The sequence below is a fragment of the Bos grunniens genome, chromosome 3, assembly GCF_055505025.1.
Source record: "Bos grunniens cultivar Pamir isolate PY7600 chromosome 3, Bosgru_T2T1.0, whole genome shotgun sequence".
Taxonomy (NCBI): domain Eukaryota; kingdom Metazoa; phylum Chordata; class Mammalia; order Artiodactyla; family Bovidae; genus Bos; species Bos grunniens.
In genome coordinates this window covers 38,808,077-38,833,321 of record NC_141167.1, presented here as the reverse complement: position 1 = coordinate 38,833,321, position 25,245 = coordinate 38,808,077, and the positions used below count along the sequence as shown (strand labels likewise).

The 25,245-nt window shown below is 40.8% G+C and overlaps 1 long non-coding RNA gene across 2 annotated transcripts in view; it reads right to left on the bottom strand.

Annotated features, from left to right (window-relative positions):
- LOC147375511 (uncharacterized) overlaps positions 1–13,729 on the bottom strand; it is a 28,793-nt gene extending 15,064 nt beyond the window's left edge. The window contains exon 1 of one of the 2 annotated variants that reach the window (XR_015161562.1): positions 13,469–13,729. This is a non-coding gene — a long non-coding RNA (uncharacterized LOC147375511). The remainder of the gene's footprint in view (positions 1–13,468) is intronic. The other variant, XR_015161563.1, reaches the window with a different exon arrangement.
- Positions 13,730–25,245: the final 11,516 nt, after the last annotated feature.

Below are 25,245 nucleotides of genomic sequence, written 5' to 3'. Positions count from 1 at the left end.
CCTCCAGAGTAGGGAGCCAGTCTCCAAGGTGGGGGTTGCAAACTCCACTGCCTTCAGGGGCCGAGCAGGAGGGGCTGGTGGGGAGTCGGAGAACAATGCCTGCCTGAAGCACAGCCACACAGTGTCGGCAGACTGGGAATGGAGTGTGAGCGTTCATGGCTATCAGGTCCTCTAAGTTTTCAAGAAAAGTTGAAAATCTGGATTTTTCGGAAATCTCTGGATTCCATAAGTGTTGGCCCCTGCGGTGGTTAGGGCTTCCCAGGTGGCCCTAGTGCTAAAGAACCCATCTGCCAATGAAGGAGACATAAGAGACACAGGTTTGATCCCTGGGTTGGGAAGATCCCCTGGAGGAGGGCAAGACAACCCACTCCAGTATTCTTGCCTGGAGAATCCCATGGACAGAGGAGCCTGGCTGGCTAGAGTCCACAGGGTCGCAAAGAATGAGACACAACTGAAGGGACTGAGCACGTACGCACGTGGTGGATAGGGTGGGCGAGCTCACTCATTTTTTATCCCATTCTCCTTCTGAGAGGCCTCCTGTCCTTCAGAGACCAGATTGTGAAGCACTACGTTTCCCATTTCTTCGTGGTTTAGGTTTGGGATGTGATTTAGGTTGCATCAGCAAGATTCAGTCACAGTTGTGAAAGGCAGATTGGTGCCAAGGCTGTGTTCCAAATCCCCTTCTGGAGCCCTAGCTGCAAGGAAGTCTGGAAACACAGGTCAAACGGAATTCATCTGTGGGCAACTTCGGGCCTGAGGTCTCTTCTGCCTCTAACACTTGTTAGACAGCAGAGTAGCAGCTGCCAGAGTGGACACCCTCAGGGGCTACCCTAGTGGGGAGAAGCAGCCAAGTGGCCACCTACACTCACCGTTTCTCATCAAAGGTCTCCCTGCTCCCCTCCTCCACTCCTGAGGGACCCTTGGATATTCATGGACTCTGGAGAATCCGGGACTCTTGAATCCTCCTCTGAACACAATGCTTGTGTCTTCTCCCAGCACGAGGATTAAGGGCACGCTCTTCTGGTTTCCAAAAAGGGGACTGCTACTCTTCAGGAGGGGTCCTGCCTGGATGGTTGGCACTCAGAGTTCTCTGCTGCTTCCCTCCATCTCTTTCAGTGTGTTCCAAAGACAGCAGCTGGGGGCTTCTAACAAGGGTTCAGGTTTCCAACTCTGTTACCCTTGAGCTGCCCAAACTGGATTTTATCTGCTTCAGTGTATGTGGGCAGGCAGATTCTAATGACTTTTAAGGACATAGAGGAGCTGCCATTTCATACATCATGATAGCTGTTATTTTTTGCTCAGTCTGACTCTTTGCGACTCCATGGATTGTAGCCCTCCAGGCTCCTCTGTCCATGGGATTTCCCAGGCAAGAATACTGGAGTGGGTAGCCATTCCCTTCTCCAGGGGAATCTTCCCGACCAGGGATTGAACTCACATCTCCTGCACTGGCAGACAAATTCTTTACCACTGAGCCACCTGAGAAGCCCAGCTGTTATTTACCAAGGGCCTATTATGTGCCAGACATCATCTCGAATCCTCACAACAACCCTGAGGGGCAATTGCTGCCGCCCCCGTTTTACAGATGAGGTAACCTAGGCTCAAAAAGCCTGTGACTTCCCCAGGGTCCCACAAATAATAAGTGGCAGAGCCAGAATTCAGAAACAAGCTCTTTTTTTTCCCCCTTAATCCCTATGAACCAAGGTCCTGGGTTACTCCTGGACACAACAGATTCTTATTTCAAAAAGTTGCTCAGACACTAGAGTGAGCCGGTAGGTGGGTTAAATAATGTGATTCTGCCTCCTAGTGGTCAGGTGTGGCATGGCTTTCCACAGGTGGGGCGGGGAGGCCTCTGTCCTGCTGCCCCAGGGGCCCTGGCAGCTGGTTGTTTCAAGAGTGGGCTTGGCCACTCTGGGACAGTAAGGCCTGGGAGTGAGTGAAGGCAGTTAGCTTGCATTCTCAGGCCTTCTCACCTTTCCCCGGGGAGTGGCAAGGACCTGTGGCTCTCACTCTTACCTGGCCCCAGGCATATAGAACACTGATCCACTGACTCTCCTCCCATGTGCCAGGCACCTGCTAAGCTTTTACGTCTGTTGCCTCAGTTCCCACTCTTTACCCAGGTGGTGATTACCCACTATTCCTTATTATTCAGGCCTTCAGATCTGTGCATGAGAAATTGTTCCCCAGTTATACCTTGGAAGGTGGTGCTGAGAACACTATAGTTAACCTGACCTGAACAGCTTCATCACCTTGAGGGCTTGCCTTTCATAATAATTATTATTGTTAGATACACTGTGTACATAGTTCCTTTTAAACCTTCTAACCAACTTTTTCCCAATCAGCACAATTTCAATTATTTTTTTCCAATGCAAAAAGTAACATGAACACCCTCAATAAAAACAGCTGCTTCTGAGACCTTCTTCTGATCCCCTGCACTGAGGATTTTGAGCCCCAGACACCTGACACCTTTCTTCCAGGAGCGCATGTATCCCACACTCTGACGTGCCAATTAGCTAAACAAAAGGTTTGTCTCTCCCTCTCCTGAAAACGCACGTTTCCCTGTTCTGAGCATGTGTGTTGTCAGATGCTGTGGGTCTCAGTGGGAGCTCTTCCAGCCCCTGGTGACTTTGAGTGGCAGCAACATTCTCTGCTGAGAGTGAAGAGCCCCTGCATGGCCGGGCCATGTGCTACTGTTCCTTCCATAGTGATCTCACAGCACAGAAGTCCTGATTTTTTTTTTTTAAGTATTCACTTTAGTGGCTCTGTAATAAGCCATTAATTTGCATATCCCTTGCCACCCCAAAACTGTATGTTGCTTAAGCCTAGAAAATAAATTACTTTGTGATAATTTGACCTTTTATTTAAGAGTATCTCCTGTCTTACTCTCTTAATTGCGTTTTTCTCTCATAAGAGAATAAGCCTATCTTATGTCTACCCTTACACTGGTGCTCTGCTCAGGTATTGCCTCCTCTGGGGAGCCCTCCCTGACAGTTTGGGATGAGGTATGTCTCTTCCTGCCCTGCCTTCAATAAGCACAGGGGCTTATTGAGAAAAGCCAAACAACATAATTAAGGTGGAAGCACATATATATGCATCTATGTATAAAGTTCAAAAAGAATCAATAAAACCTCAGATAAGTAACTTCTAATTTTTAGGGAAAGCTGTCATTCATATGGATGAGCATCACACCTTTTTGAAGCCATTTAAGTGTTTCATTGAACTAAATTAATAGTTGTAGCCCCTTTCTAAAAATTGGCATTCTGATAACACTCTCAAGAACCATATTGAAAAATGTTACTTGCCCAAGGGACCACAAATAAATACATACTTAAATAAAACCAAAGAAATTTAATTAAGTGTATGAACAGTTATACTAAATGATTTCTCCGGGAAGCCAATGGGAAATTATACCTCACAAATAGCTACAGAATAAGGTCTGTTGTTGAGAGGTTATTAAGCTAATCAGATAATCAAATTTCACCACCAACCGTAGCCATCTGATTTGCCCATGTCAAAATAAAGCCATTGTTAACCCTTCCTTAATGAAATCTGAATGGGGAGGAGGAGGGCAGCTAGTTTCAGAACAGTATCTTTCTTTAAAAGTAAGGCTTACAGACATTTTTCTTCTCCTAACTCCAAAACAAGATTTTACTATTGTTCAGTAAAAATCTGAAACTATTTAGATTTTTTTTTAAAAAGGGAATAAAATTGAAAATTAAATTCATAGATGTTTTCACTAACGTCATCGATGGAGAGGGAAGTAAACAAATAGGCTTTGCTCTCAAAATTTGGTGAAGCAAATGTGTTCCAAGGCTGAGGTGTTCCTTGCCAGTTTTAAACCCAAGATGCATTTTTATAGCCAAGAACTAAAACCCTGAAACACAGTGATCCACGGAATAATGGAAATGCTGACACCACCTTCACTTCGGCAGCGGGAATGGTGCCACTATAATTTATGGAGAACACATTTTGGTTTTGTCAGGTTTTTAAACATAGACTGTTATAAATTTGAAGGAGGACTGTCTTGTTAAAGCTTCAAATGGCATGTGTTAGTATTGGGGTATGCATCATGTCCTATATTTGGAATGGCATTTGTGGAACACAGCTTTTTCCAGTGGGAAGAGAGGACACTGAATCATGTTTCGTTTTCCAAACAATATTCTCTGATTAAAAGCATCATGGTCATCCTCAGTGCGCTCATAACCAGCTAGAAGATTCTAGGAAAATTGTCCATCCACAGACAGAGTTCCTTTCCTCCCTTTCTTCACTCGTGCGTTCATTATTTGACAAATATTTATTGAAGGTATTCAGTGTCATGTCTTGTCTCAGACAATGGAGATAAAATGTAATTATGATGCTGTCTCTGCCCTCTAGGATCTTATATTTTGTGGAAAAAAAGATTAAAAAAAAAAAACCACTGTATGTGTACAGATGTTGTGCGTGTGTGGTGTGTGTGTTTAGTATTCAAACCACACATCCTTAACCAAAGGGGAGAAATCTTCCTGACCACTCCCACAATGCGGCGGGGAGGCAGCGGGGGATCCAACGGTAGATGATAAGCCTCACTGCTGTGGGAGCTACTGGGTGGTTGGTAAAGAATATAAAAGTTAGTCTGAGAGGTCTGGATGGTGAACATAGATTCCATTCTCTGGAGCTCTGGAACTGATTCCTTTAGATGAGGGCGTAGAGTACGGGGTTACCCTGAAGACCAATGTGTCTTTTACTGTATCATCCTTTTGCCTTACTTATGATGCCTTTGTACAGAGTTGTCATTTTTGTGATTCTCTCTAAAAGGAATTACTCATGTTGATTCTCTTTGAGGTGGGGTTTTCTTTGAGGCAATTGTCATTACTATAAAACTTGGTATAGGTAGAAACTACGATAAGCATAGGTGGACTTGTCTGTTCATTCCATCATTTTCTAACAGTATGACCTTGAAGCCTCAGGATTTGTACCCTGTGAAATGGGGATGAGCCAAGGCCATCCCTGTGATGAGTTGGGACATCACAAGAGTCTCAGTGAGGACCACTGGGGAGCAAGATTCATGGCTCAATCTATCAATTAGGGGCAGGAGGGGGAATGGAGGGAGGAGGAGAGGGAGAAGCACGAGAACACTGCAAAAGGATGCCCCTAAGTATGACAGGAACTGCAATGTGTCTCCCAGTGGAGTATCACGCAGCCATAAAAAAGGATGCTTATAAAGGCCAAAAGAGTAGCCAACATCTATTGCACACCCACTAAGCTATGTGCTATCTTTCAATTATGTCATTTGAGTGTCACAATAATCTTTTGTTTGGAGAGGAAACTGAGCCTTTGTTGGGCAACTTTCCATTCTGGGTAGTCTCACTTTGTGCCTGATGTCTTGGATTAATCGTGAACAGTGTCCCCCTTCACTCCCATAGGTGTTCCTATTTGGGTGATGAGTTGTATGGTTACCCAGTGTCACACAGCTAATAGGTGGCAGAATCAGGATTTGGACCCCTACAGTCTGACTCAAACCAACATTCTTAACCACTATGGTATAAATATGTTTGTCACAAAATTCTCATGGGGAAAAAAAAAGTACAAAATTATATATGCATTTTATCATTGTTTTTGAAGCATTCTGTGCAGAGAAAAAACTCTAAAAGGAAATGTCTGAGTGATTAGGTATGAGTGTAGAGAATGTAATAGATTTTTAAAATAGTTCTTCCTACTTTACGAGTTTTCTAAATTTTCTTCAATTAGAATGTATGACTTTTATAATGAAAATAGTATTTTTTAAATGCAGGCATAAAAAGTATCTCAAGTAGTATTTCATGAACAAGTATTATTTGATATTTTAGATGCTATCAAAGATTAAGAAGAATGAAGCCAAAAAGAAATGTAAAGGGAGGAGGAGGAGGAAAAGGAAAAGAGAAAGCCTCTAGACTAAAAGTTGTGAACCCAGAGACGGGAATCTGTGGTCACTCCAACTGGCCATGGTCTGACTTTGACCTTGTTTCCTTGGAAGTCCCTAGAGATTCAAATCTAAGGGAGAACATAGTGAAATGGTTACAAACACATAAAAGGCATGTTAGGGTCAACTGGGACGATTTTCATACAAACTAACAATTAGATGATATTATGGAAATATTGTCACTTAAAAAATTTTTTTTAACTAGGATGATGGTATTGTTATTATGAGTTATTTGAAAGAATGTCCTTCCTCCTGGGAATGCATGCTAAAACATTAAGGGATGAAATGTCATCGTCTCCATAACTTACATTCAAATGTTTCAGGAAAAAAAAGTGTTTGTGTGTGTAACGAGAAAGAGCAAATCTGGTAAAATATCAACAGCTTCTTCATCTATTTGGATGAGATATGGATGCTCCTTGTATGTTTGGTAATGTTCAACATAAAATTTGAGATGGATTTTTTAAAAAATCCTTTTGAAATAATAAAGCAAGAAAACAAGATTGAAAAAGTATGTCTTAAAATAAAAACTATGTATGGCAAAAACCACTACAATATTGTAAAGTAATTAGCCTCCATTTAAAATAAATAAAAAATAATGATAATAATAATTAAAGGATATAGGTATGAAAGCCAGAGATTTCAATAGTAGTTATATGGCATAAGTCCATTATAACCCTGGGCAAGCCTTTCTAACCTTCAGTTCTTCATCTGTAAAATAGTGATGATAATAATACCTACCTTACGGGCTTTTGCACAGGAGTAAAAGATTATGAGTGTAAAGCATTTATTACTGTGCATATCTGTAGTTCATGTGAGTGAAAAATAATCAAGTATCACAAAATAGGAGCTTCACAGAGAACTTCAGGCCTTTGAGGAATTTAAAACAAAGGAGGGTTTTTCCTCCTGTAGATCTGTTTTCCATGTAAATACATGGAAATACTTGACATTATACAGAAAATTCTAAGAACTCGGAAGTTAGAATAAGGTGGAATCGTGGAATCAGGTAAGCTAATGGTTTTTGTTGGCTCTGACCAAGTCTATTCAGCTACTAGTGGTTCTTATTGTAATTGTGTTTGTCTGTTTGGCTTTGTTGTGCTTTTTTGTCTACCTGTGACCTAGGGTTCCAGTGAAGGACAAAGGAACTCAGGTTCAACACATGTAGAGGGCTCTGCCAGGCACCCCAGCTTAGTCAGAGCACTCTTAAGTGGAGGATAACCCTGGATGTCATATATCAACATCCTAACGAGACAAAACACGACCACTGAATCTTAAAGGAAATCAAACCTGAATACTCATTGGAAGGACTGATGCTGAAGCTAAAGCTCCAGTACTTTGGCCATCTGATGCAAACAGCTGACTGACTGGAAAAGACTCTAATGCTGGGAAAGATTGAAGGCAAAAGAAGAGGGTGACAGAGGATGAGATGGTTGTATGGCATCACTGATGCAATGGACATGACCTTGGACAAACTCTGGGAGATGGTGAGGGACAGGGAGGCCTGGCATGTTGCAGTCCATGGAGCCACGAAGAGTTGGACACAACTTGGTGATTGATCATCAAGTACTAGTAATGATGATTATAATACTAAAAAATACATCTTCAATATTCTACCGAAGCACACATTTATTGAGTGCTTATTATATATGTGCTGAAGATGTAGAAATGAATTAAAGTCCTTGCTCATAATTTGATGGTGATGGAGAATGACATGTACATAATTTATGATAATGATATATTTGCACAGCATTTTATAGTTTACAGACCATTTTCCCTATATTGCTTCACCCAGCTAACTCCTGAGGTAGCATCCATGGTAGCCAAATATCTTCTCATTGATTCCCTTATTTAATCGTCACAAGGTGATGCCACGACAAACTACTGGGTGGAGAAAGCTTCAGTTTGGATCATCTGTATCATGCATATGATACACCAACCCTTATTTAACCTAAGACAGGACACACACGTCTTACTCATCTTTGTATCTTAATTCTCTGCAAGGAGCCCAAAATGTAGTAGAGATGCTATTAACACTTTTTGAAGGAAGGAGAGAGAGAAGGGGAGTCATTTTAAACTCAGAATTTATCAAGCCCCTACCACGTATATAACATGTGCTAAACACTAGGGAAAATGCAAAAAGAAGTTTAAGAGATGAAGTTCCTGTCCACAAATACTTTTAGGCTAATATCAGCAAAATAGGTTAAAGACAGTGAGCACAACTTACCTTTAATTAAGAAAAAAAAAATCTAACAATTTTTTAAAAATGATTGCCCCAGGATGTGCACTTGACAAATCAAAGTTGTAATTGTAAAGAAATACAGTATATTTTCAATTTAATTTATTGCAAGTTCATGAGAGTGACTTCTCTTGATCTGTAACATTGCCAAATTAAACCAAGGTTCAGTTGGCAAAGTTTGCACCAAATAAAAATTCCAATGAAAAATCTCAGTGAACTGAAAATCCCCTTTAAACAGGACCTCCAATGTCAGCATTACAATTTCACTTATATATTCAATAGCCGTCTCTCTTCATTACAAATAATAAACTAGTATCTCTTTTAAATATACAGGTATTGAGGTATATATGCATAAATTAACCTCAACTCACATAAAGAAGAAAAATCCATTTAAATCTTCATTTATTTTTTATTGGCTTTTCCACTTGTCATAAACAGTTTGTAACCAGAGATATATCATCATACTAAACATCATGTAAAACCTCTCACTCAATAATCCAATTGATATCCAGGTAATATATCCAGTGGCAACAGTTCTCAAATGGGCCATTTTATAACCTAGGCAAAGGTTAATCATCCTTAGCTTCCTAAGTGTGATCTTAACCGAACTCCTGCTGCTTAGTAGTGACTTTCAAACAACATCCTGTTTTATGGTTAGTTAATTATTCTTTACTAACATTAATGCATCCCAGAACTGGGAACATCAAACAATATGCTGAGAGAAATGTCTATTATCTTTATTGTTGCTGAATTTTTTTTTCCACACTTAAAAAATTTTGTTTATAGCATTCCTGCTGAATACTTAAATTTTATCTGTCCTTTACTGTGTTCATTTAGCTATACCTTTCTGTTAATTTCCAAATAGGTAAGATAAGCCTCAAAACTATATAATCTGTACAATGTAAGCAAATTTACTGAATAAATTAGGAAATTAAAGAGAAAGTAGGAGTAAAAAATTGAGAGCCTAGAGTGAACTTAGTGCCCTAAATGCCCTTCAGGAACCCCTGAACATTAAATGAAGCTAAACCACAAATTCAGCTCTGAATTTTCCAGCAACCAATACAATCAGGGAAATATAATTTATTCATTCTCTTAAATGATAAAATCTATTTAACATATTAGATGAAAGGCATTTTGTTGGACACTGCTTATGGAGTATAGGATAAAAAAAGACTCAAAATTTTCCCTTGGAGAACTTGCCATTCTGTTACATAGACAAATTTTCACAGATATATAGTTATAAATTGTGAAAACTTTATAAAGGAACAATTGTGTTCTAAGAGAGCAAATATTACGGAAGATCAAAATTTAGAATGGGGGAACTGAAATTTAACCTGAGTTCTCCCTAATTTGCCCTCTGGTTTGTATTCTTTCTTAATAATCAACTTCAATTTTTAGCTAGGCATATTGCTGCCGCAATAAAACACTACATTTTCCAGCATCCCTTGCAGCTGGAGATGACCATATGACTAAGTCATCACCAATAAAACGTAAATTGAAATACTGGGTGGGCTTCTGGAAATGTATTCAAGACATCAGCTGGGTGAAGCGTCATTTGTGGCCCCCACTTCCTCCTGTGTGCATGCTCGGTCACTTTAGTCATGTCTGACTCTTTGTGACACTATGGACTGTAGCTACCAGGCTCCTCTGTCCATGGGATTCTGTAGGCAAGAATACCAAAGTGGATTGCTGTGCCCTCCTCCAGGGTATCTTCCCAATCCAGGGACTGAACCTATGTCTCTTGCATCTCCTGCATTGCTGGCAGATTCTTTACCACTGAGCCACCAGGGAAGCCCCCCACTTTCTCCTACCAACAGCCGATAATGGCTCCTGTGGCCATTTTGGACAGGGTAGTGATCTTGAAAATGAAACGCATATCCCAACGATGGCAGAGAAGAAACATGGAAGTCTAGATGACACTCTGAAGATGAACACTAGACTCCATATCCTGGTTCAGTTCAGTTCAGTCCAGTTCAGTTCAGTCACTCAGTCGTGTCCGACTCTTTGCAACCCCATGAACTGCAGCACGCCAGGCCTCCCTGTCCATCGCCAACTCCCAGAGTTCACTCAAACTCATGTCCATCAAGTGGGTGATGCCATCCAGCCATCTCATCCTCTGTCGTCCCCTTCTCCTCCTGCCCCCAATCCCTCCCAGCATCAGAGTCTTTTCCAATGAGTCAACTCTTCTCATGAGGTGGTCAAAGTATTGGAGTTTCAGTTTCAGCATCAGTCCTTCCAATGAACACCCAGGACTGATTTCCTTTAGGATGGACTGGTTGGATCTCCTTGCAGTCCAAGGGACTCTCAAGAGTCTTCTCCAACACCACAGTTCAAAAGCATCAATTCTTCGGCGCTCAGCTTTCTTCACAGTCCAACTCTCACATCCATACATGACCACTGAAAAAACCATAGCCTTGACTAGACAGACCTTTGTGTGCAAAGTAATGTCTCTGCTTTTGAATATGCTATCTAGGTTGGTCATAACTTTCCTTCCAAGGAGTAAGCGTCTTTTAATTTCATGGCTGCAGTCACCATCTGCAGTGATTTTGGAGCCCCCAAAAATAAAGTCTGACACTGTTTCCACTGTTTCCCCATCTATTTGCCATGAAGTGATGGGATCATGATGCCATGATCTTAGTTTTTTGAATGTTGAGTTTTAAGCCAACTTTTTCACTCTTCTCTTTCACTTTCATCAAGAGGTTCTTTAGTTCTTGTTTTCTGCCGTAAGGATGGTGTCATCTGCATATTCATTGAGGTTATTGATATTTCTCTCTGCAATCTTGATTCCAGCTTGTGCTTCATCCAGTCCAGCATTTCTCATTATATACTCTGCATATAAGTTAAATAAGCAGGATGACAGTATACAGCTTTGACGTACTCCTTTCCCAGTTTCAAACCAGTTTGTATATGTAGAACATCCTGGTTTTCTACATAAGAGATATATATATTTCTTGTTCAGCCTACTGCTCTTTAGTTTTCACTATTTTATGTCGCTGAACATAAACCCAACTGACTCCATAGCAAAGAGATAGTCAGGCAAAGGGTTGAGAAAGGGGATTCCAGTTAGCAGTCATGAAGTTGGAAAGACCTTGGTTTACTTCGGGGACTGAAAGAAGATCAGTGTAAATAATGCCTAAGGAGTGACCATACATTATGAGACAAAGAGATAAGAGCAGATCCCTCAGATTCCAGGTTCGAGTTTATTCCAAGTACCTCAAGAAGTGTTAGCATAAGGTCGGTGGTTTCCAAACATTTTTGTCCGCCACTGAGTCCCTTCTTCAAATAAAATCTAATGCAGATGCAGAAAACAAATAAATGCAGAGCTGCTCAAGGTAAAAGCTGGAATCTGGGTCTCAGAGCCCTTTGCTCTCAACTCCCAACCTCAAAGCAAGCTCCCAGCTCCTTAAGCAACCCAGAAGACCCCCTCAGGCTCTTGAAAATATGGTGTAAAACACATAGAACTGAATGGTTCACAGTGTCCTTCAGGTAAACCAAGCACTTCCAGAGAAACATGAGACTTCCTAGTATTGAGACCAGAGAGAAATTATTTCTGTGGGTCTTCACAGAAAGGAGTTGGTAGTGACTTGTCAGCCAAGGCTTCATGCCAAAACACAATTCAGAGAAAGCAATTTTAAGGGTCAAGGAGAGGATAGCAGGAGTGGAACAAAGTAAAACAAAGCCACCCAGCTATTGTGTCCTCCTGTGGGCTGGCTTAATCCAGGACAGCCTGAGCCTGGCCCTGGGATGCTTTTTGTCTCTTTCTACCCAGCAGGCCTCTATCAAGCCCAGTCTCAGCTGCAGTCAAGGCTGCTGCCTGAAAGCCCACTCAACAGGGGCTTCTCACAGGGCGGGTACTTCCCCGCGCCAAAGATTTCCATCACACACTTGTTAGGGCTGCAAATAAATTGGCAACACAGCTGAATTTAATCTTTTAATTCCCCCTTGAGAACCAATTTCTCCAAGCCATTCCCATGTAGACAAAAAGATTTTGTCTCACTAAACCTGTTTATTGACCAAAACTGTCGCCTCTGCTCTGACCGCTGACCTTATCTGAATATTCAAATCTATTACAGATCGCAAGTTCAAATGATTTTGGTGCCCTCTGGAAGCCCTGTTTTCATAGTGAGCTGATTACGAATGACAATATTATAAGGGCTTTAATTGAGATTCTACAAACAATTTGCACCCTGGATTTACAAACTTAATATATTCAGAAGTGTGAATGCTGCTGACACTATTTTTTTTTTTTTTTTGGAAGGCAACGTTGGCTATCTGTCTTTAAATGCTGCCACTTCCCTTGACCAACAGACTTACCCCCCTCAACACAAAATTTATAACCCCTTAACTGGAATCTGCAAATAGTTCTGCACCGCAGAGAAAACCTTTTGTATTCTGGAGGCTTTGGAACTTCTTCCCCCAGCCCCACTCTTGTGATAGAAGTAAATGAGTCAAAAATATAGATTCTAGGGCTTGCATTAGCGCTGTAGTGTGCAATCTACTCAATTCCTCTTTATCTCACCCTTCTCAGCAACCAAGGAGGATAAAATAATGCTATGCCCAACTGACAAGACTGATGTTCAGATGGAATTAATTGCTGATAAAGTTTTAAAAGTCAAAGGAAAAACTTATAAGCTGTTTTTATTAAACAGACATGTGTTAAACAATGTAGATACACCCAAGAAAAATGTTAATAACATTAAGCTCTAACATTTATTGAGTATTACATGTCAGGCCCTGCATAAGTGCCTTAAATACACTATCTCACTGAATCTACAGAAAAAGTCAGTAAGGCGAGTGTGGTTACTATACCCGTTTCAGAGATGAGGAAAACTGAGGTTCAGAAGACTGTCGAACTTGCCTGATGACATACAGCAGGAAACTAAAACTGATCCTCATTATACAGAATTTGCAAATGTTATCGAATTTTCAGCCTTGCCCTTAAAAATACGAAAGAGGGAGTGATGTGAGTAGCTATAAACTGCCAGCTATCACCTCAGATGGGTTCAGCTCCTTGATTTACCAGCCGTGGTTGAAACAGGCTTGGTTTTCCCATTTGCTCAGTGGGAAAGAGCTTGCTTATTTGAAGAGACTGTTGTTCTTGTCTAAGAAGTAGCACATCATGGAGAACCTGTTCGTTTAGTTATCCTTTTTCTAATGTTTGGCAAATACCGTGACCTGGAAAGCTAGCTAACAATTAGTAAGTTTAAAAAAAAAAACAAACTTGGTTAAAGAGAACCTCTGATCTACCCTTTTATTGATACAGCTGACAGTAGAGAGGAAAATCTTTTCTTTCCACATACCTGTTGTTCCAGCCAGTAGAAAGAAGTTTCTGTCTCTTGTTCTTGCTCTGATAAAATGAAGTGCATCCATTCCAAATCAGCTGGTAAAGTATAACCCTTCTGAAAGAAATGGCTTGGCCAAGCAACTAATACTCCAGAATTTCAGAGTTGAGAACTCACTACAGGTGATTTACAGCCTAAATTTACTCAATGCTCTTCCAAGACAGCCTATTTAATCAAAGTTAACCAGTGAAAATTATGAAGCTTCTTAATTGAGCTCTCCTATGGTGGGCTTTCAAAACAGCAGTGCAAGCACCACAGAAAATAACAAAATGAATAAACTACACTTTTCTCTAGTTCCATTTTCAAATATGACGTCTGGAATGAAGAGTTTAGATCTCTAGGTGGTGATCTTCATGCATAGTATAGTGTTTGTCCTGAATTTCATTGCTTTGAAAAAAAGATATGAAAAGTCTTGATTTAGTTGGCATTTAATGTGATTTTTATATAACTTCTGTGATATAATCAGTCGCAATGGGAATCAGTGGGGAAACTTAAAGAGCAGTAAAACCTTCAGCTATTGTTCTTTCTGTGCTCTGATTGGCTTGCTTGTTATACAAAGCTGAAAAATCCCAGTTCACATACACCTACTCTATTTGTAGACACCCATAATGATGGAGTGCGGTCCAGCACCATCCCCTCTCCCAGCCAGCCAGCCAGTCAGAATGCAGGGAAGACAATAGGTATGTTGGAACAGCAACAAAGAATGTGTTGCTGTAAATCACGTTCCATTTCTGCATAGCTGGGAATAGTAATGCACAAGCCATAGGCAAGTATATTAATGCCTCCTGCTCTCCATAAATGAAAAATCATGCACAACACACTCTTGATTGTTATTCCAAGATAGCTTGTTTTAGTATTCAATTCTTTGTTTTATTTTTTTAAAAAGCAAAATGCATATTTTACTATTATTTAAAAGCATTTTCCCTCCTTTCATTTGGGTCCATAAGCATTTCTTTCCAGCAGATAAACACATTGTCTTTCCTGCACACTGACTAGTGATGTGTTTAGAACTCAGGGGTATTAAATTTCTGGAGCCCTTAATGATATCAGAAAGAAGGTGTCATATAAATGACCAGGTATTTCCCTACACCTAGTCAATTTGAATTCGGAAAATTATTAGAACAGTGTAGAAACATAAAATGGAATATGCTCCCAACACATTACATTTACATGTTTTAAATATGCCTAACCATGCATTTAATTTAGATTTAATGAAATAGTTATTATATGCAACCAAAACATCAGTGTTATTAAAAACAAATTTATGGAGGATTAACAGCTGTGTTATATTTCTATACCTACCTATGCCAGAGTCTTTCATTTTCAATAATGTGTTTTTAATCATTAACTTCTATTTCTTTAAATGCATAATAATTGTTTGAGTAATTCTTCAGAGTGAGATTGATTAGGGTGCTCCTTGGAGTTTGGATAAATACCGATTGATAATTTAAACAGTATGAAAGTGGCTCTGGAATCTATGCTATACCAACTCTTTGCATATTTATTCCATCTTTTAAGATTCATAATCAACCAATATGAGGATAATAGTATCACAATGTGAACACTAAGCTGCATATCTATGGGATGTATTTGACATTATTATCAACAATCAGAAAAGAAGTCAACATTTAGCAAAGGTTAAAATCTTTTTTTCGTTGAGTTTTCTTTTTCTTTCTTTCTTTCAATTTTTTTGTAGGAAGAGTCATTTGAAAAGGCTACAGTGCGAGGAAAAGCAATGAAGAACAAATTGCTGTATGTGAAGTTTCGTTTTGAATAGCTGGGGAGATTAATGCACTTGACTGCAACTGGTTCATTACTACCCCCAGCTACCCAAAAATGAAATATCACGTATGGTACCGTCTTTGCCCCATAGGTCATAATACTATAGTGATCACAGCAGGGCTGGGCTTGATTATAGAAAATGAGACCCCAGTCAGTGTTCTCAAACACCCTCTACCTGCCAAGGAGCTATCTGGGTGCTGTAATTGTGTTTGCCTATTACCATGCCTTTATTTCATTACTTTGGACTTGTGGGATGCTATAAAAGGAGACTGAATTTTGGAAGGTTCTGGAAACTCTAACCAATGAATGCTGTATTTAGGGAGACCTTCCTCCTATATCCTCGGAGAAAATCATTTCTGCCGGACTGCCTCCACTTAGTTTACGGCATACTCTCAAAGCCCTCACCAACGGAAGAGTCAGAGGAAACAAATAAGGAAATTAACAGCCTTCAACCTGAAACTGGTAGCACTGTCCTTCCGAGCATCACAGCCTTCATTGCTTCATCTGCCCTAGGATGGGTGAAGAATAAACTTGTGGGTTAGGGATCTTTGCTTCAGTCATTTTATTCTATCTGGTTTCTCAGCAGCTTCTTTTTAGGACACTGTGATCATCCTGTCTTCAGCTTATCACTTATAATAATAATAACTGTTACTATCGATTGAATGTTTGCCTGGCACTGATATTGTTTCATTTAATGTCCATAGCAAACTGTAAGGTAGGTAGTGATGAGACCTAACACTCATTGAGCAGTTTTTATGTACCAGGCATGGTTCAGAGAACATTTGTTCTCTGGATTCACAGGTGCCCACCAACCGTATTTGGTACTATTAACAATCCCATTTTAAAGACGAGGATAATAAAGCCAGAATAATTTGATGAGTTTCCCCCAAATCACAAAGTTTGTATGTAGAAGAGACACACTTTTTGGGTCCTAGGATCATATATTGCCATATCAGTAGATGTTATTTTTGTTTTAAAATTAGAACAAAGGCTCAGAGAGGTTGGAAAACTTGCCCAGAGTCACACAGTAACTTTAACGGAGTTAAAGATGGAATTCAAGACCGAGTATGCCTGATTCAAATCCAGAGCATTTAATCCAATAACATGTACATTATAGTCCTCCCGTTTTCCAGTCATCTGAGAAATTATCCGTTTGAATTTGCCTGCCTATATATCCATCTCCCCTGAGGGCTAGAATCGTATCTGTATTTCCAGCAATCTGCACAGAACAGGTGGCTGGCTCTTAGTAGCTGCTCAATAAACATTTGTGAAACTGACGTAATCAAGGCATTTCATGATCTCCCTTGATTACAGGCAGAGGGAGGCAGAGTGGCTCCCCCTTCACATTCACAGTGTTCTCACTGGCTCACCTTTATTGCTTTGTTCTAGCACATTCTACGAAGAAGGCAATGGCACCCCACTCCAGTACTCTTGCCTGGAAAATCCCATGGATGGAGGAGCCCAGTAGGCTGCAGTCCATGGGGTCGCTAAGAGTCGGACACGACTGAGCGACTTCACTTTCACTTTTCACTTTTATGTGTTGGAGAAGGAAATGGCAACCCACTCCAGTGTTCTTGCCTGGAGAATCCCAGGGACGGGGGAGCCTGGTGGGCTGCCGTCTCTGGGGTCGCACAGAGTTGGACACGACTGAAGTGACTTAGCAGCAGCAGCACATTCTATACAACATTACAATTATCTGTCCATATAGTGTAGTCTCACCCACTAGAGGAGGACCTATTCTAGGCCAGGCAAAGTGTCTGATTTATCTTAGTATCCTTGTTGACTAGCACTGAGCCTGCCATATACTAGACATTTGTGGGAGAGGCTGCAAGTGGTTCCCCTCAATTTCCTTCCTCTTCTTCCAGGACTCAGAACTATCTACATTTCCCAGCCTCACCTACAATTAAGCAGAGCCATTGATTTATGTTGTAGCCAATAGGATATGGGCAGAAGTGACAGGTGCTATTTCTTGACAAAGTTTTAAAGAAATGGGCTATGTCCCATTTCTATGTCCCAACCTTTTTTGGGTTGCCCAAAAAGTTCATTCGGGTTTTTCCATATGGTGTTATAGATGCCAATAACAACGATGCTCTGAAGAAGAGCAAAGTCCAAAGTGGAAGAAGTTTGTATCCCTGCATTACTCCATGGAAGAGAGATGACTATTGAGATGGAATACTTAGGACTATTACAAGAATGAGAAATAGATTTATGTCCTGAGTCATTATATATTTGGGGTGTATTTGTTATAGTAGGTATTATTATCCCAACTAAATGGCATTTAATCAGTGATGATGAATAATACTAATCCATTTTGAGTTTAAAGATAAGGCAGTTTATGAGGAAAATTTGTAGCTTTTTCTATTTCATGAGAACATCTTCATTAAATCAGGGTCCATTGGTCCCTAAACTGTCAGGTCTATTCCTGCCTAGACTAACGCATGGCAGGAATCAACTTCATTCTCCTTTTGGGAAAATTTAGCTTCAAACAATTGGATGACTAGCCCAATTGTCCAACAACTGGTAGAGGGCCTAGCCCAGGTCTCCTCAGTCCCCACTTGTATCAGAATTATAGTCAACAGCCAATTATTAAATATTTTTTTAAAAAGCCTAAGGTAAGTTCCAATTTGGGGCTAATTTTTACATTCCTCCTATATGAACACAGACTCAGACCAAATCTCAGCTGACTGACTGCTATCCTTGGGTCCACTATTTAGAACATCTTGCCATAAAGGGTTAAAATAAAAATGTTACATCCCAAGGAATGGTGTTTTCCAGATGGTATCTCAAATTAGAATATGCTGTTCATATGTGATGCTGTATATTAATCTTATTTTTTAAATAATTGCATTTTACGTAAAATAAATGCGGGCTTACTATAGAAACTTTAGAAAGTAAAAATGAGTGAAAAAAGAAAATTGAAGTCACTCCAATGTATATGAGAGACATTTTATCAAAACAGAGAGTCATTAAATATTCTTCTACCACATCACTTGTAATGACTGCAGAGAATTATGTCACACAAATAGATCAGTATTTATTGATTGAGGCCTTATAAGTATCAACCATCGATAAAATGGAACCACTGTCTAGGATGTGAGTGATCAAAGCAGCAAACATGGTAGTTTGGAGTTTTCATTGATTCATTCACATAACAAACATTCTTCAAGCGCTCTCTCAGGGTTGGGCACTGGAGGGCCCACAGTGAGAGATTAACAAAGCTTTTTCCTGTTGGGATAGCTGTTGTGCAGGTGAGAGTCACCTTGGTGTCACAAAACGTTCCTGACCCCCTCTGCCTTCCTCATCCCTCTTCCCACACAGCCCACATTCCCCTGGGAATAGAGAAGCACTCCACAGAAAGAAGGGCTTTATTTCCCTTCAAGGATCATGTATTCACATTGAGTACAACCCCCTACCCCAAACAGTAAGACCACAGGGTAGATTACATCATTTATTTACAACATTTCCTTCCCTCATTGCCCCTTCCTGACCTCCCTGGGACTAAGGTATATTTCTTATTCCTTTTGTTGATCTTGAGCTTAGCCACATAACTTGCTTTGAATAATGGGATGTGGGTAGATGTGACTGTTGACAGTGTTCCAGTTCCAAGCAGAGACTAAGGAGGCATTGCAGGTTTCTCCCATTAAGAACTGGGTACCTCCTCTTATGAGATTCCCTGGCAGCTCAGCTGGTAAAGAATCCACCTGAAATGCAGGAGGCTCCAGTTCAATTCCTGGATTGGGAAGATCCCCTGCAGAAGGGTTAGGCTACCCACTCTAGTATTCTTAGGCTTCCTTGGTGGCTCAGATGGTAGAGAATCCATCTGCAATGTGGGAGACTTGGGTTTGATCCCTGGGTTGGGAAGGTCCTCTGGAAGAGGGCATGGCAACCCATTCCAGTATTCTTGCCTGGAGAATTCCCATGGATGGAGGAGCCTGGCAGGCTACAGTCCATGGGGTCACAAAGAATCAGACACAACTGAACGACTAAGCACAGCACAGCACATCCTCTCTTGTGGGGCTTCTCTGGTGGCTCAGTGGTTAAAAACCCACCTGCCAATGAAGGAGACGTGGGTTCAATCTCTAGGTTGGGAAGAATCCCTGGAGAAGGAAATGGCAACCCACTCCAGTATTCTTCCCTGGAGAATCCCATGGACAGAGGAGCCTGGTAGGCTGCGGTCCATGGGTTTGCAAAAGAATCGGACATGACATTGACTAAACAATGGTAATGAACCCTCTCTTGTGCCACCTCCCTACACCATTACCTTCAACAGGTAGCTGTTGCTCCTTCAACCTGGGTCCCAAAATGAGACATGTATACCTGAACCTTGCCTGTAGTTTAAGGCAGAGCTTCCCCAGGGACCCACAGACCTATAGGGAACTTCTCCAAGGACGCATAGGCAAGAAATACACATTTGCTGTTATAAGCCACTGATATTTGGGGGTTGTTTGTTATATCACATTATCACAGCAATGGCTGACTAACCTAGAAGAATACAAAATATAGTGCTCAGTTGTGAAGGTCTAACTGAAATGTCATGTCCTCCAGGACGTGTTTCAAGATATTCCCTCATCATCTTGTTGCCTCACCCGTCAAAATCAATCTCTCCTTTGTGCTTCCTTAGTATTTTGCTTGCTCCTCTGATAAAGCTGACATTTACCACAGTCTGCCTTTTATACACATTAGTTGTGTCTGGAATTCCTCTTGGAATATAAGCTGTTTGTTGTCGTTACTTCTTAGTTTTCTGAGGACATGGTACTCTTCCCAGTGTCTCAAAACTATCTACTGCCTGGCATGAAGTATATGCTTAAAAGTATTTAATTGAATGAATGAATTAGAAGGTCTTCGGGAGTGCCAATAGAATGTAATTGAACAGTGGCAAGCTTGCCTGACATTGAGATGCACGTGGGGAACAAGTGCAAGCACAGAAATTGCATCCTACATTTAGCAGGTGCAGAAAAGAATAAGCAGACATTTAAACCAGGACAAGTTATACAGGAGACAGCGCCCTACCCTAGAAAGAGGGCTGCATCCATAATCAAAAGACCTGATTTCCAGTTCTGACTTAGATACTGGCCAGCTGTGTTACCTTAGGCCTCATTTTTCTATAGCAAAGGAAAAATAACAATAATTTTATTCACGATATTGTTATAAAGATACAGAAAGAGGTACATATATGACAGAAAAATATCAAGCCCTGCCCAAGTCCACACGAGACCTAGCAATCAACTTCTTATATTTTTTAGAGAAAGAGAGCCCACATTCCATACACCTCCAGGAAGTCAAAGGATGAATCATTAAAGGACTGCACAAGCTCACGCTGAACCATTGTAGGCATTGCTCACCTATAGTGGTGGTTACTGTTTTGCAGTGACTTTTGACAGGTGCCTATTTTTCATCTGGAAAACAAAACTGAATATTTTAAATGTTTTATTGCCAGGGACCACATTAAAATTGTGATTTTTTAAAACTTATCTGCCAGGCAAACTTAATTCCTCCTCTCAGCTCCCACTGGACTTAGTTTAAACCTTTTTACAATTGAATTGTTTACAGATCTGTATCCCAAACCAGTCTATGGCTCCTGGGGCCCGGCCCACATATGAGGTTTCCATGCTATGCTGCAGAGAAGTAAATACATATTACAAGAACTTTAATAAAGACGTTAGCGTTTGTTAGTGTTAGAACTCTAAAGGAAAGCTCAAATTTTCTGCAAAAGTTGTGTATGTTCATTAATACCTCATTCATCAATGATTCCAGTTAATTGAGAGATGATTGTGACTTAAACATATTCTATGCAAAAAAAGCATATAGTGGCAAATTCTAAATCAAACCAAAATTGTAGAGCAATTATCCTCAATTAAAAATAAATAAGTTTTAAAAAAGAGAAAAAAATATATAGTGGCGATTCTAAAATGCATTTCATTCTCCTTATTCCCTTTTGAGGAGAAAACCATGAATGATGTTTCACTTTCTTTTCTTACTCCAGGTGTTAATGATGAATTCAAGTCACAAAAATGCAAAGGAAAGAACACAGATTTTAGAGTCTGACCACTCGTGTTCAAATCCTCACTTCGTCTTTTAATTTTGGTCTTGTGTTCCTGGGCATGATTACCGACTTTTTTTGAAGTTCAGTCCCCTTATCAATAAAACAGGGATTATGTCAGTTCTCTTGCAGGGTTGAAAGAAATGATTCACGGAAATACTTAGCCGCACGAGTGCATGTGCGCTCAGTAGTGTCTGACTCTTTGCGAGCCCATGGACTGTAGCCCACCAGGCTCCTCTGTCCATGGAATTTTCCAGGCAGAAATACTGAAGTGAGTTGCCATTTCCTACTCCAGAGGATCTTCCCGATGCAGTGATTGAACCCAGGTCTTCTGCGTCTCATGTATTGGCAGGAAGATTCTTTACCACTGCACCACCGGGAAGCCCCACTGAGCATCATCCCTCACGTGTAATAGGTGCTCAATGAAACAAGTTACCATTATGAGTTATTTCTGTGTACTTTGAAGTAGGACAAAGACGCCCTTAGAAGACACTTTTGCAGAGCTTTCTGCCCCCAAAGGAAATGGTCCCGTATTACTGTACTTTTAGTCCTTATTTCTAGTTTCATAGTTTCTCTATCTGCTCCTTCAGTGTTGGGCTCTCAGCTGTCAATTCTAACGGCCATCAGTAAGAAATGACAGCTGCCTCTTCTTGTTGTCAGGCTGCTACCAACTAGCTTTCTGCTTCAAATCTGCTTGGAATTATATGTCAAATGGAATAAATAATACTGCATACAGCCTGAAGGGGCCCTCCACGGGGCCGAGTAAATGACAGTCAGCGCTCGGGCTTTGTTACAGCTACTTTGGGGACTCAGTCTTTCTTCCTCTGCGTCACAGTTTGTGTCTGTGTTTCTGAGGACTGAGACTGCTAGCCAAATAATATTCTGAAACACAAGGCTCAGCTCTGTTTCTTTCCTGGAAAAGAAAACAGTCTGGGAGACATGCTTCTAGGTCCCATGTTATAGATTCAGTACCTTTAAAAGAGTTACTGTTGTTATTACTACTACTACTATTATTATTATTCTGAAATCATTTTGCTCAGCAGTGTACACAGGAAAAAGAACATTAGATTATGAGTTTAGCTTTTGGGTTCTAGCCTCAACCCTATTAAATGATTTTAAGAAATTGTCTCACCCTCTCTGGGTCTCAGTTCCTTAATCTAAAAAAAAGTGAAAAGATTGACCGCGATGATCTGTGAGCTTCTGCATCCTCTGACTCTACATCAGCGTACCCAGACGATTGCTTGGCAAGAACTGCAGTATGTCTGGAAATAGACTTCACTTTATGGCTTTGGCCTTCGTGGTTTGCTCTAACTTGACTATGTCAGTCGATAGCCAAATTCTTAACACCGTTTCCTGGTCTCTTTACTATTTCTTTTTATAATGATTTTGTCCTTAATTTGGACTTATTTCAAGGAGAAAGATGTTAACTACTTAAAAGTGATGGGATGTTTTAATCTGGGCTGGGAAGCCTGTTCCTTGAGAATGGCTTAATTAACATTTCCAGGTTCATAACATTTTCATTTATTCATCTTTTTGTTTTTAAATGGTTTCTTAAGTTTTCCAGAGACAGCGATCTTACGTTCCTAATGGATTATAAGAGAGAGAGTGAGTCTGCTGGGATCTGCATTCTTATTAGTTTAAAGATTCACATTAGGAACAAAAAGGGAGCTTAAGCAGAATAGGTCCACCGTGCTAATAAAAAAAGAAACAGAACTTTAGTTCAACACAAGATAATGTGGCAAGATTGCTAAGCAGAAAGCACATTGAAGGAAGGGCCTCCCAGTGACCTTGGAACAGGACAAATATTTTTCTTCCCTGAGCTCAGTCTCCAAAGGCAAGGCTGTATCTTACACATCAGGAATGGATGTGCTGGGGCAGACTCACCCCAGTGCCACAGAAATGCAGATGCTGGTTCTGTGAAGGGGGACAGTGAGCTACTGAGTGAGAGTGAAAAAAACCTGAAACCCACAGTTGGATGGGCCCTGGGTGAACTGAGGGATGGTTAGCCTCCAGAAACTGGGACAAGAAGGAAGCACTGTGCCCTGCATGTGTGAGGGCCCCACATATTAATACTAATTAAATTCAGTTCACTGAGAAAGTACTGGACTTGGAGTCAGGAGGCCTAACTTCTAATCCTGAGCTATTTCTAACCAGAGTACGCTCTTATACAAATTATTTCATATTTTTGGCTCTGTTTCCACTTCTGAAAAATGGGACTGTCAGTACCAGCTCAGCATACTTTCTGAGACCATTGTAATGAGCGATGCACCAGATGAGCATAAAAGGTCTCAGTTCTAATGTGATCAGCTGACAACGTGCTTTGTTTTCTGTCTCCTGGTTAAGCCATGGTTGTGACAGCTGCCAAGCCTCAAAAAGCATATCTATTGGGACTTCCCTGTTGATCCAGTGGCTAAGAAAGACTCCATGCTCCCAAGGCAGGGGGCCCGGGTTCGATCCCAGGTTAGTGAACTAGATCCCACTTGCCACCACTGAAGACTGAAGATCCCACATGTTGTAACTAAGACCCACGACAGTCAAATAAATACATTTTCAAAAATTAAAATAAATATTGCAAAAATGTCATTAAAAAAAATAGCGTATCTGTTAATAACAAAACACTATACGTTACTTTGTGCACTAGGGAAATAGCTTGAATCTGGCTTTGCCCCAGCATTCAGCAATTCCATAAGGAATTAGAGGGGTATGAGACTTTATGCCAAGCATCTTGTGGGCCTGAGAGTTGGTGTCTGTGAAGTCCTTACCCTGGGCCACCCTCGCTGAGAGTGACAGTCAGAACAGGGAAAAGCTCCCTGGGAACGCTTCTATGGCATTGTTGCTTCTCAGGCTCATGGCAGAAGAAAGAATTGTGTGTCGGTATTGGTCCTTAATGGAAATTTATCGCATGTCTTTACAGTCCAGAAACTGAGCCAATTTTATTTTGTAATAAGGATAGGGAATGCATTCAGAGAGTGGGAGCATTTATCTAACATCACAAGCCAAACATGCAAGAACTCCAATTATCTACAGGCATTGGATAATTAAAATGCCTTATTATCTATTTGCTTTAATACCTAATATGTTTTCTTCGTAGGGAAATTCAAGGGTTAAGCCATCCCAACATGCCTCACTCCCAATTTATAAAAGGGAAAATCTTCCATAAATCAAAAGTTACAAACAGACTTTGTAATGTCATAACTCTTGTGACGGCTCTCACCTTGATTGATTCCTATACATACATTCTTGCTGATTACCATAATGTGCTCTTGTGGGGCAATTGGCACTGGATGGGGAGAAGGAAGCAGGCAGGGGAGTCAATAACAAATGGACCTGGCTCCTCCTCATCGAGAGTGATTTCGCTCCAATGTTCCATCATATCAACTGGGAAAGAGAGTCGTAGGGTTTAGGCAATCAATTACAGATATGTGTAGAGGCAGACACAATCATTTCACTGATTGTCACTGGTCTCAAGCAGTGACACCGAAAAGTGATCCGTCACTCCATTTTCTCTGACACCCTGAGAAAGATGGCAGACACTTATAGACTAACAGCCTCCCGGATTGGTTGGCTTATAAAATTGAAAAATCGCTGTGTTTCAAACTTATCCAAACCTTTAAATACCTCTGTTGCTAAGATCTCATATCTTTCTGGCAAACATTTAGAAAGATTACCAACAGACTGGTGACATCACACCAGAGCATTATGTACTGTCTCTCGTCACTTGCCAACGTCGTCATTACGTGCGCTGCGGGGTGTTGGAATCGTGATGCAAAGGAAGGAAACACGCACTTTCTTCAACCATCACAAATGCGGCAGCCTCCTGGTTAAATGTACCCCAGGGGACAATCCGTGGGAGGACCCATTGCACCTCTACTCCACCCACGTGTCCAGAGCTTCAGTCCGGCAGGTTTACTGC